At 43.8% G+C, this 12,499-nt stretch overlaps 1 protein-coding gene across 13 annotated transcripts in view; it reads right to left on the bottom strand.

The window, feature by feature from the left end:
* The window catches only part of ENTPD6 (ectonucleoside triphosphate diphosphohydrolase 6), a 30,203-nt gene extending 20,357 nt beyond the window's left edge, over positions 1-9,846 (bottom strand). For 2 of the 13 annotated variants that reach the window (XM_087445713.1, XM_087445725.1), the window contains exons 1-3: positions 9,695-9,835; positions 8,309-8,443; positions 7,332-7,422 (exon numbers count right to left, since the gene is read on the bottom strand). The gene's annotated coding sequence lies outside the window, so the exon portion shown is untranslated. Of the gene's footprint in view, positions 1-7,331; positions 7,423-8,284; positions 8,444-9,694 lie in introns of all 13 variants that reach the window. The other 11 variants (XM_087445719.1, XM_087445724.1, XM_087445722.1 and 8 more) reach the window with 10 other exon arrangements.
* Between the last annotated feature and the right edge of the window lie 2,653 nt (positions 9,847-12,499).

Raw genomic sequence — 12,499 nt, 5'->3', positions numbered from 1 at the left:
ATCAAGAGCAAGTCACATTCAGGATAGTAGGATGTTTTGTGGGTTTACTCATTCCTGCCCAACTCCCGCGCGAAATGGTCTGAAAGCAGCAGCCTGGCTCCGAGTTCCTTTCCTCAAACAGGAGGGAATAGAGCAGACCTCTAGGCAACACCGAACCAGAACCAGGCGTGGGGCTGCCGAGGTTTGGGTCTCTGTTAGCCTGCCTTGGGGCTCAGAGCTCGGGTGGGGGTGGGGGGGGAAGCTGTGGAAAGCAGCTGTGAAAACCACAAGGTCACTGCAGACCCGCCCACGCCTGGGGCCAGAGGGTGGGGGTGGGGGAGATACAACAGAACATCTAAGGCCCAAGGACCAGCTTGAGTGAGACTCTTTGGGAAATTAAGACATTTAAAAGCAGCCAGGTATATGGGAAAATTGAAAACAGCACACACACAGGCCCAGGAAAGATACACGCTCAGAAAAACCCCTGAGAAGACCTTAAGCCTTCACCCCGGGGCTGACCCCAAGGCTCAGACACATCTCATTAATTAGTGAAGGTCTTTCACGGCACAGAGCCAGTACGCGAAGACTGGGAGAGGTGGCTATTTTTTCAATGCCCAATTTTTCAGGAAAAAAAAAAAATCATAAGGCACACAGAGAAATAGGAAAACATGGCCCATTCAATGGAAGAAAAAGTGGTAGAAATTGTCCCTGAAGAAACAAAGGCAAAGGAAGTATCAGATAAAGACTTTAAAACAACAGACTTTAATATGCTGAAAGAGCTAAAGGAAAACACAAAGAACCAAAAGGAATCAGGAAAACAACATATGACAACAAAATGAGACTATCAACAAAGAGACAGGAATTATAAAAAGGAACCAAACAGAAATTGTGGAGCTAAAAAATACAATAACTGAATTGAAAAATTCACTCGAGGGGTTCAACAGCAGGTTTTTTTCTTTTTTAAATTGAGCTAACATTGGTTGATAACATTATATAAGTTTCATGTGTACAACATCATAATTCAATTTCTGTATACACTACAGCGTGCTCACCACCAAAATCTAGTCTCCTTCCGTCACATACAATTGAGCCCCTTTGTCCATTTTCATTTCGCCCTCCCCTCAACCCCTTCCCCTCTAGTAACCACCAATCTCTTCTCTATATCTATGTTATTTATTTTTATTTTTTCTTTGTACATTTTTTAATTTTTTGTTCATCTTCCAAATAAGAGTAAAATCATATGGTATTTGTCTTTTTTCCACCTGACTTATTTCACTTAGCATAATACCCTCAAGGTCTATCCATGTTGTTGCAAATGGCAATATTTCATCGTTTTATATTGCTGAGCGGTATTCCATTGTGTCTTTACATACCACATCTTTATCCACTCCTACACTAATGGGAACTCAGGTTTTTTCCATATCTTGGCTATTGTAAATAATGCTGCCATGAACAGAGTGGGTACATATATCTTTTCGAATTAATGTTTTCCTAGTCTTTGGGAAAATACCCAGAAGTGGAATAGCTGGATCATACAGCAGTTCTATTCTTAATGTTTTGAGAAATCTCCATACTGTTTTCCATAGTGGCTACATCAACTTACATTCCCAGCAACAGTGTACAAGGGTTCACTTTTCTCTATATCCTCGCCAACACTTGTTATTTCTTGTCTTTTTGATAATAGCCATTCTAACTGGCATGAGGTGATATCTCCTTGTGGTTTTGAATCGTATTTCCCTAATAATTAATCATGTTGAACATCTTTTCATGTGCCTGTTGTCTATCTGTATGCCTTCTTTGTTAAAATGTCTATTCAGATCCTCTGCACATTTTTTAATTGGGTCTCAATAGCAGATTTGACCAGGCAGAAGAATCAGTGAACTTGAACACAGGACAATGAAATTATTGAGTCAGAGGGGCGAAAGAAACAAGACTGAAGAAAAGTGAACAGAGCCTAAGGGACTTATGGGACACCATAAGTGTACCTTTACCATACAGTAAAGGTAACACATGCACAAATATAAAAACCAGTATTACTGTACATTTGGTTTGCAACTCCCATTTTTATTTTCTAAAGGAATTAAAAGACAAATGCATTAAAAAAATAATTATAAGTCTATATTGATGGGTACACAAAGAGGTAATCTGTGACATCAAAAACAAAGTGGGAGAGGTGGAGATGTAAGGGAGTGAAGTTATTATATCAGATTCAAGTTAAGTTGGTATCAAATTTTAGAAAAATTGTTATAACTTTACCATGTTATACGTAATTCCCACGGTAACCACAAAGAAAATATCTATAGAATACTGTCATGCGTCACTTAACAATGGGGATACATTCTGAGAAATGCGTGGTTAGGCGATTTCGTCATTGTGGGAACATCACAGAGTGTACTTACACAAACCCAGATGGTACAGTCTACTACACAACTAGGCTATATGATACTAATCTTATGGGACAACTGTCATATATGTGGTCCATCATTGCCTGAAACGTAGCATGACTATATGCACAAAAGGAAATAAGAGGGGAATCAAAATTGTCCCTACAAAAAATCAATTAAACACAAAGGAAAGCAATAATGGAGGAAATGAGGGATAAAAAAACGCTATAAGACATGCAGAAAATAACAAAATGGCAAAAGTAAGTTCTTTCTCATCAGTAATCACTTTAAATGTGAATGGATTAAACACCCCAGTCAAGAGACACAGAGTAGCTAAATGGATAAAAAAAACAAGATCCAACTCTATGCTTCTACAAGAAACTTACTTTAAATCTAAGAGTACATATAGACCAGAAGTAAAAGAATGGGAAAAGATTCCACGAAAATAGTAACCAAAACAGAGCAGGGATGGCTATACTATATGAGACAAAACAGACTTTAAGTCAAAAACTGTCATGGGATACAAAGAAAGACATTATATAACGATAAAAAAGGGCCAATTCACCAAGAAGATATAACAATTATAACATATACACCAGATCTTCTAAATATATGAAGCAAAAACTTACAGATTGAAAACAGAAATAGGAACTGTATGATAATAGTAGGAAACTTCAATATCCAACTTTCAATAAAGGATAGAAAAATCAGATAGAGGATCAATAAGGAAATAGAGGATTTGAACAAAACTATAGATCAACTGGACCTGACATACACAAAACACTCTACCCAACATGAGCAGAATACACATTCTTCCCAAACGCACACGAAACATCCTCCTGGAGAGACGATATATTAGGCTACAGAACATGTCTTAATAAACTTAAAAATGATCAAAATCAAACAAAGCATCTTTTCCAATCACAATAGAATGAAACTAGAAATCAATAGCAGAAGGAAAACTGGAAAATTCCCAAATGTGTGAAAATTATACAAAACACTCTTTTTTTTTTGATGTGGAAGATTGGCCCTGAGCTAACATCTCTGCCAATGTTTCTGTACTTTGTGTACAGGATGCCGCCACAGCATGGCTTGGTGAGAGGTGTGTAGGTCTGTGCCCGGCATCTGAACCCGCGAACCCTGGGCTGCAGAAGCGGAGTGTGCAAACTTAACCACTACGCCACCAGGCCAGCCCCAAACAACACACTCTTAAACAACAAACGGGCCAAAAAAGAAATCAAAAGAGAGATAAGAAAATATCTTGTGACAAGTGAAAATGAAAACAAAACACACCAAAACTTACGGGATGCAGCAAAAGCAGTGCCAGGAGGGAAATTTATAGCTGTGAACGCTATGTTAAGTGAGAGAAAAGATCTCAAACCAACAACCTGATTTTACACCTTAGGAACTAGAAAAAGAATAAACTAAACAAAAGGCTTGAATGAAATAAACAATAAAAACTAGAGCAGGATAAATAAAATAGGGAATAGAAGGACAAGAGAGAAAGATCCATGAACCCAAAGGCTGGTTCTTTGAAAAGATCAATGTAACTGATAAACCTTTAGCTAGATAAACAAAGGAATAAAGAAGGAAAACTCGGTTAAAATCAGAAACAAAAGAGGGAACATTTCTACTGATTTTATAGAATAAAAATGATTATAAAAGAGTATTATGAACAATTGTATGCCAATAAATTGGATAACCTGGATGAAATCGACAAATTCCTAGAAACACACAATCTACCAAAATGAATCATGAAGAAATAGAAAATCTGAATAGACCTATAACTAGTGAGGAGACTGAATTAGTAATCAAAAACATCCCAACAAAGAAAAGCTCTGGACCAGATGGCTTCACTACTGATTCTACCAAACTTAAAGAAAAATTAACAACAACACTTTTCATAATCTTCCCAGAAACTGAAGAGGAAGGACCACTTCTTAACTCATTCTATGAGGGCAGCCTTACCCTAATACCAAAGCCAGACAAAGACACTACAAGAAAAGAAAGACCAATATTCCTTATGAATATTGATGCAAAAATCCTCAACAAATACTACCAAACTGAATTCAAGAGCATAGTAAAAGGATTATACACCATGACCAAGTGGGATTTATTCCTGGAATGCAAGGATGGTTCAACATATGAAAACCCATCAAGGTAACGTACGACATTAACAGAATAAAATGGGGAAAAAAACCCACATTATTTCAATTAATGCAGAAAAAATGTTTAATAAAATTCAACACCTTTTCATAACAAAAACAACCGAAAAACTAGGAATAGAAGGAAACTACTTCAACATAATAAAGGCCATATATGAAAAACCCACAGCTAACATCATACTCAAAGGTGAAAGACTGAAAACTTCTACTCTAAGATTAGGAGCCAGAAAAGATGTCTGTTTTCACCACTTCTATTCAACATAGTATTGGAAGTTCTAGCCAGACCAATTAAGAAAGAAAAAAATAAAAGGCATTCAAACCAGGAAGGAAGAAGTAAACTTATCTCTATTTGTAGATGACATGGTCTTATATGTAGAAAACCCTACAGACTCCATGAGGATCACTGTTAGAACCAATAAATAAATTCAGCAAGGTTACAGGACACAAAATCAACATACAAAAATCAGCTGTTTCTATACACTACCATGAATAATCTGAAAAGGAAATTAAGAAAACAATTCCATTTACAATAGCATTGAATAATTTCATTTACAATACCATCAAACAATTCTTTTTACAATACCACCAAAAAGAATAAAATACTTAGGAATAAAGTTAACCAAGGACACGAAAGACCTGTACCTTGAACACTACAAAATGTTGCTAAAAGAAATTAAATAAGAGTCAAATAAATAGAAAGATATCCCATGTTCATGGATTGGAAGACTTAATATTGTTAAGATGTCAATACTGGGGCTGGCCCCGTGGCACAGTGGTTAAGTGTGCGTGCTCTGCCGCTGGCAGCCCAGGTTCGGATCCCAGGCACACACCGACACATAGCTTGTCAAGCCACGCTGTGGTGGCATCCCACATAAAGTGGAGGAAGATCAGCACGGATGTTAGCTCAAGGCCAGTCTTCCTCAGCAAAAAGAGGAGGATTGGCATGGATGTTAGCTCAGGGCTGATCTTCCTCACACACACACAAAAAAATGTCAATACTATCCAAAGCGATCCACAAATGCAATCCTTATCAAAATCTCAACAACTTTTTTTTTTTTTGCAGAAACAGAAAAAAGCATCCTAAAATTCATATGGAATCTCAAGGGACCCCAAATTGCCAAAACAATCTTGAAAAAAGAACGAAGTTGGAAGCCTCATACTTCTTGATTTCAAAACATATTACAAAGCATATTATATATCATATATTACAAAACATATAACAAAGTAATTAAGATATTGTCCTAGTGGTATAAAGACAGACACAAAGACCAATGGAACAGAATAGAGAGCCCAAAACAAACCCTCATGTATATAGTCAAAATGATATTCAACAAGGGTACCAAGACCATTCATTGGGGAAAAGACAGTCTCTTTAATAAATGATATTGGGAAAATTGGATATCCACATACAAAAGAACAGAGTTGGATCCTTACCTTACACCATATACAGAAATTACTCAAAATGGATTAAAACTTAAATGTAAAACCTAAAACTACAAAACTGCTAGAAGAAAACATAGGAGAAAAACTTCATGACATTGAATTTGGCAATGATTTCTTGGAAAAGACACCAAAAGCAAAAACAGACAAATGAGACTACATCAATATTAGGCACCTGCATCAAGGGAGAGTAACAACAGAGAAAAAAGGCAACCCACAGAATGAGAGAAAATATTTGCAAATCACATATCTGATAAGGGAATAATATCCGAAATATAGAGAGAACTCCTAAAACTCAACAACAAAAAAAACAAACGACCCGATTTAAAAATGGGCCAAGGACCTGAATAGCTCCTGGGTGCTCTGCATACTTCCACTCCCTGAGTTAAGCTGTATGCGGGGCGATTCATTTCTGCCTCTCTTCCCTCCCTCCGGTTAGTTAGTGCCGCTCTGGACACAAGGACCAGCCCACTCCTCCTGGATCTCCTACCCCCAACACAAGGCCAGAGCCCAGCAGCTGCTCAGCTAACACTCACTGGTGAAGGAGGCTGGCTGACAGCTTAGCAGTTCACCAGTAGTCTGGGAAAGACGGAGGCACTGACGAGTGATGGCCACCAACAGAAGTAGGCCATTTGGGAAGGGGCTGTTAAGGCAGGAGACAGCAGTGACCAGGTTTTCTGCATGTCAAGTTTGAAATGACAGCAGGACACAGTCAGAAATGGAACTGATCCTTGTGAGAGATGACAGGTTTGGGGTTGGGGCCTAGGGAATGATCTGCATTAAGGGGATATTAGCTGAGATCGGGAGTGAGGAAATCAACTACGGAGAGAAGACCTAGGAACAAGCAGAGGCTGGGACCAGACCTGGGGAATGCCCATCCCCAGGCAGCCAGCACTCATCCTACAACTGGCCTTCTCAATGGCTCAATGCCTCCTTTCATTAGGTCACTGTTACCCAAAGTTTCCCGTTGCTAAGTGATCATTAAACAAAAAAGTATTTATAAAGTTCTAAAGCAGCTATTTCTAAGGATGAACAGTGAGGACACAAAAGCAGTACAAACATCTTACAGCCCTGAAAGTATTTTATAAAACCCTTTTACATAATCAAATTTTATCATGTCCTAAGTTAGTCTAAAAACCTAGACTTGATCGACCTGATCAGATTAACAGGCGGTATATCAAATTTCGAGACAAAGGCTGCTCTTTATTAAATTTGTCTACCCATTAAAAAAATACCTGTTTACATATGGTATATCCTTTTATCAGAGGCCCACAAGGCTGGGGCACTTATATGACATGACATATGATGACTTATTTCCATATGACAGTACCAAGGCCCCAGGAACGTTTGTGAACAGACTTGCCTGGAATCACACAGCTGGCACGTGGGGAGGCACAGGTGAGAGTTTCTGGCTTCTGTCTCCAAATCAAATGTCCTTCATCATTTCACTTTCCCTATTCACACAAGAGTCTACTTTAGACAACCCAAAAACATTCACATAAAATTACAAACACATAATCATTAAAGTTACACACCAACAAGTTCAGGGTGACATAAATGGAGTCCAAATAGAACACAACATTGAAGGAGCACAGAGCCAGGCACAGCCTGGCCCACAGGCACCTCCACATCCCTGAGGCCCAAACCTAAAAGGCAATTTCATTCCATTGAGTTAAGGTGCTTGTCCAGAGCTAAGACACCTGCAGGAGGGGCAAATCACATTTCGGTGGGCACCACTAACATTGTAGTGTAAATGTGTTCATCAGGCCCTCCCCAGAGGTTCATGGAGGAAAACAATTCCATTTTAGTTTAGTTTTGCTCTTTAAAGGACAGAGAGTCTAAAACAAGGCTGTAAGGAAGATAATCCAAGTGGGGAATGAGAAGGCTGGGGGGTGGAGCAGGATGTAGGCTGCACAAAGGCAAACAGAGAGGTGTGGCTGAGCAAACTTTGCTCCCAGCTGGCTCCTGCCGGGGACCACACTCCTCAGGGGGAGAAGGGGCCACTGCCTGGGTGTGGAGCAGTGGTGTCAGAGGCAGGCTCCTGCCCCATCCCCTGGCTAGCTTTCTAGGAGCTGCGGATGGCAGGCTGGCTCTCGGAAATACAAACCCTATCTGATTTGGACTGCTGGCTGCCTGATCTGTTGACCAGTTTCTTCAAGGTTTTCAGTTAAAGTACACAAAATGGCCATTCGTGCAAATGACTGCCACACATGCTGAAAACCTATCCAAAATTAAAGCATTTTAACAAACCATTACTTATTCTCCTGGTAGGTTTAAACAGACTTTTCTCCCCTTTTCTAGAAAACCTATACATACATGAATCAGCCCTGCCAACACCACCTGTTGTTTCCTCGTCATAGGACGGTGGGAGGGGAGACACATCCAGACCTCTTTACACCACTGTCCACCTCTCTGGTTCTTCACATGAGGTTCCACGAGGAGACGGACACACACCGTATTAGCCAATTGATGCTTCTGAGAGCAGGAGTGGAGGGAGAAAAACCAGTTTCTGGATTTGTACGATTATGCTTGCCAGACTTGTCACGAACCTTGTTAACGCATTTGTAACACCAACAGGAAAACCTCCTTTAGACAAACCCTAATCCCCCCATCCATCATGGCTCTTGCCCAGCGGGTCAGAGAGCCCTTGTAATCACAACTGCCATCCACCTATGCCCAAGGAACCTCCCTTCTAGAAGTTTCAGATTCCCTCACTGGGGGGCTATAGAGCTAGGACCTCCACAGCATCCTGAAGGATGTAGGATGTGAGGCTTGATACACATCATCCTGGAATACAGGTGCCTGGAGGAACACCTGGAACTGCCTAAGCACTTCCAGGTGACTGATTCCTTTGGGTGGACCCAGGATGAGGGGCTGTGCCCACCATAACCTACGGAGAAATTCAGGCTTTCCTCCAACCCTTAAAACCATTCTATGGCTCCTGGCCATACTTAAAATAAAAGCCATTCTTCCCTTCCATGGACCCCTGACCTCTTCCACACTCTGTCCTCTTCCACACTCCTGGCTGTTCAATGCTTTCTACTGAACAGAGCCCAGCCTGGTGTCCAGCTCTGTCCACCTCAGGCCTTCTCCCTCCTGCAGCCTGGAGCACTCCTGGCTGACAGGTCAGCTCAGGCAGAACCACCCTGACCACCTCACGAGCTCTTCTCCTGGTCACCACTCCAAGGCCCGAGTTAATTCCTCACATCCTCAGTACCGTCTGATTGCAAGATCTTGCCAGTTCCCCGGGCTTCCCAACCGGGCTGTGAGGCCCAGGAGGGAAGGGGCCTGCCTGTCCTGCCCCTGTTGGATCTCCGGCACCTGGCACAGAGCTGGGAAGCGGCTCAGCAAATGCTGGCTGAATGAATGAACGCAGCAGGGCTATAGGCCCCAAGGGGAGAGACACCTCTGCGGTCTGCCCCACTCAGTTGCCAGAACCCTAATCGCGCCCTTCCCGGGTCAGCGGAGTCGAGTTCACTGAGGGCTAATAAAACCGAACAAGAAGGCGGCAAAAGACTGGGGTGAGAGTGACCCTGAGGCCGCCTCCAGGCGCTGCCGCTCGAGCCCCGGGAGCTGCCAGAAGCGTGGGTCTCAGCCTGGGGACCCGACTCTCCTCCACTCTGACCCAGGGCGCAGCGCACCGGCGCGCCAGAGGCCCACGTGCACTCACTCCTTTCGGGCTCGGCCGACCCCGCTGGCCCCGCACGCGCCCGGCCCGCCGCTTACCCTGCGAGGCTCCCTCCGCCCCAGCCGTGGACGGCGGTACCGGTCCCCGGGCAGCCGGCGGGCGACGGACGCTGCTCCCTGCTCCCGCCGGCGTCACCGGAGCCCCCACCCACGGCGCGACGCGGCCGACCCCGAAGCCCGGGCCCCACCCCCGCGCACGTCCCGCGGGTCGGTCGCCGCGAGCCCAGTGCGCTGGCGCGGCGTGAAGCCCGGCGCCGCGGGCCCAGTGCGCAGGCGCGGCGTGGAGCCGGGGCGCCGCGGGCCCAGTGCGCAGGCGCGGCAGCCTCCTGGCGTGGTTTGCTTTTGTGGTTCTTTGCCAGGCGGAGCCGGTCTATCGTCGGCCTGGGAGGGGTCTCGGCGCGTGTGGCCTCCAGCGTCCCCGGGTGGCCCTCGCCGCCAGAGTCACCCCCTGGCCTGGCGTATAGGGGTTCCTCACGGCAAAGCGGAGCAGGCCTTCGTCGTGCCTGGCCCGCTGGTTATTGCGCACCCTCGCAACCTCTGCCTCGACCGGCCTGTGGCATGTTTGAATTTTCCTTGGGTCCCTCCACATCTCAAGTTCCTTTTTTTTTTTTTTAAGGTAATACATGATAGAAAATGCAACCACAGCAGAATAGGCAGTGCGATCAAATCCTTCCTATTCTTGACGGACATTTAAAAAATCTCTACCTAGAAGCCGCCAAGGTTGACAACTCCTGATTTGGGTTTGTCGTCGATGCGGGCCCCCCCCTTTACTTACGGACCCTGGTGGCAGGGGCTGCCCGGATGTCCCCTCAATCAGTCTCCTTTTCTTCCCAACAGAATTGGAGCCCCCTTCCCAGCTCCCCTTGCTGTGGGGCTGCCCAGGTGAGGGCCTCTGGCCGACGAGGTGTGGGTGCGCCCCTTCCAGGCCTGGCCCAGAAAACCTGTTCCCTCTCAGGGGGAGGTCCTGGGAGAGCTGTTAGTAGGTTCCTGAATCACACAGTGATCCTAAGTTTGTTAAGATGGTGACACTTTTGAGAGTGCGCTAAACAGATGGGATGTAGGGACAACGTGTGTAGTAGACCAGGACTGTGCAGACGGGCATGTCATCATTGCCAGCACCTGACTGGACAGTCTCTTCCTTTACCAGGTCAAATCAAACGGCTGAGATTTGGTTGTTTATGCAGCAGTTAGCCCATACGGTCCATTGTTCAGGATGTTTGCTATTATGAATAATGCTACAGGATCCCGAGGACTATCTTTGTGCACACGTGTAGGTATATCTGTAGGAAAAATTCTTAGAAGAGGAATTGCTACAGTAATGTTCCCCACTCTCCCTTTTTTTCTTTTAAATATTGGATACATATGGCTAAATTGCTCCTTAGACTTTGTACTAACTGACACCCCACAGTAATGTATAGGAGTGTGGGTTTCCTCACGTTTTCACCAGTGGAGTCTTTCCAAACCTTTGGATCTTTGCCAATCCAGTTGTTACAAAATTCTATCTCAAGTACAGTTTTCATTTATATTTATTCTAATATTTTGAAATCTTTTTTCATGGAACTGTGAGGGCCCTGCTTCTGTCTACCTCACTCACAACATCTCTTTCACCATATTTCATTCTTAAAGTTTCTAAGATTTGTCAGTTTTACTGACATGGGCTTTTGCTTGGAAAGCTCTTTCCCCAGGTCTGTCATTAGTAAACTACTATAGTCTGAATGTTTGTCCCCCCTCCCCCCATTCATATGTTTAAATCCTAATAACACTCAAGGTGATGGTATAAGGAGATGGGGTCCCTGGGAGATGAATGGGATTAGTGCCCTTATAAAAGAGGCCCTAGAGAGATCCCTCGCCACTTCAGCCATGTGAGGTTACAGTGAGAAAACAGTACTCTGAGGAAGCCAGCCCTTACCAGACATGGACTCTGCAGACGCCTTGATCTTGAACTTACCAGCCTTCAGAACTGTGAGAAATAAATGTTTGTTATTTGTAAGCCACCCAGCTTATGGTATTTTTGTTATAGCAGCCCAAACGGACTGAGACATAGATTCTTTTTTGTCCTTTAAGACTTAGCTCAAATGTTACCTCTTCAAATGGTTTTATCTAGAGTGGTTCTAGATATTTTTTCACCCTTTCTGTTGTTTTCTTCACTTACAGCACTTATCACACCCATCAGTATTTATTTGTTGATTTGTGTGTTGGTATATTCTTTGTTCCACTACTGAAAGGTAAGCTCCATGAGAGCAAGGAAGTGGTTTGTCCTGAAGATGGTGCACACACAGCACCTGGCACTCTGTCTGGCACATGGTAGATGCCCGTAGCAAACACATTGTGCCCATATCCCCGCATCCCACTTTAGACTTCAGCTCTCCAGTGATGGTGTAAAGTTCCCATGAATGCTGCCACCTCGAGCAGCTCTTTGCTGTTCCCTTTAGGGTTTACCTTAGAACTTTCTCTGGAAGCCCTGGGAGCAGACATAGCTTGGAAGTTCAGGGAAGTTAACCCTTAACGAGTTAAGGATGAATACCTCAGCCTTCCATGCTTCATGGGAGCAGGACTCAGTCAGCTTCAGTTGCCTACAGTGGTAACCACTCAGTCATGCTAGCCCCTTGGGTTGGCTTTCTCTGCTTCCTTGGCCCCCTCGCCCAAATAAACTACTTGCATCCAAGCTCTTGTCTCAGACTGCCTTTGGGGAAACCCAAACTAAAACAATGGTCAATAAATATTTGGTGAAGAAGTGGATGGATTAATTATGGTGCTTCTGCAGTTTTCACTAGTCAGCCAGAAGCAGCAGCTCAGTCCTGTGGGTGGAAGATGATGGAAGTCAATTAGCACCTACCCTGGAAA

Source organism: Ceratotherium simum, chromosome 21 (assembly GCF_057802395.1).
Source record: "Ceratotherium simum simum isolate JZ-2026a chromosome 21, ASM5780239v1, whole genome shotgun sequence".
In the NCBI taxonomy this organism is placed as follows: domain Eukaryota; kingdom Metazoa; phylum Chordata; class Mammalia; order Perissodactyla; family Rhinocerotidae; genus Ceratotherium; species Ceratotherium simum.
Note: the sequence above shows the minus strand (reverse complement) of the source record. Positions and strands in the feature narration are given on the sequence as shown.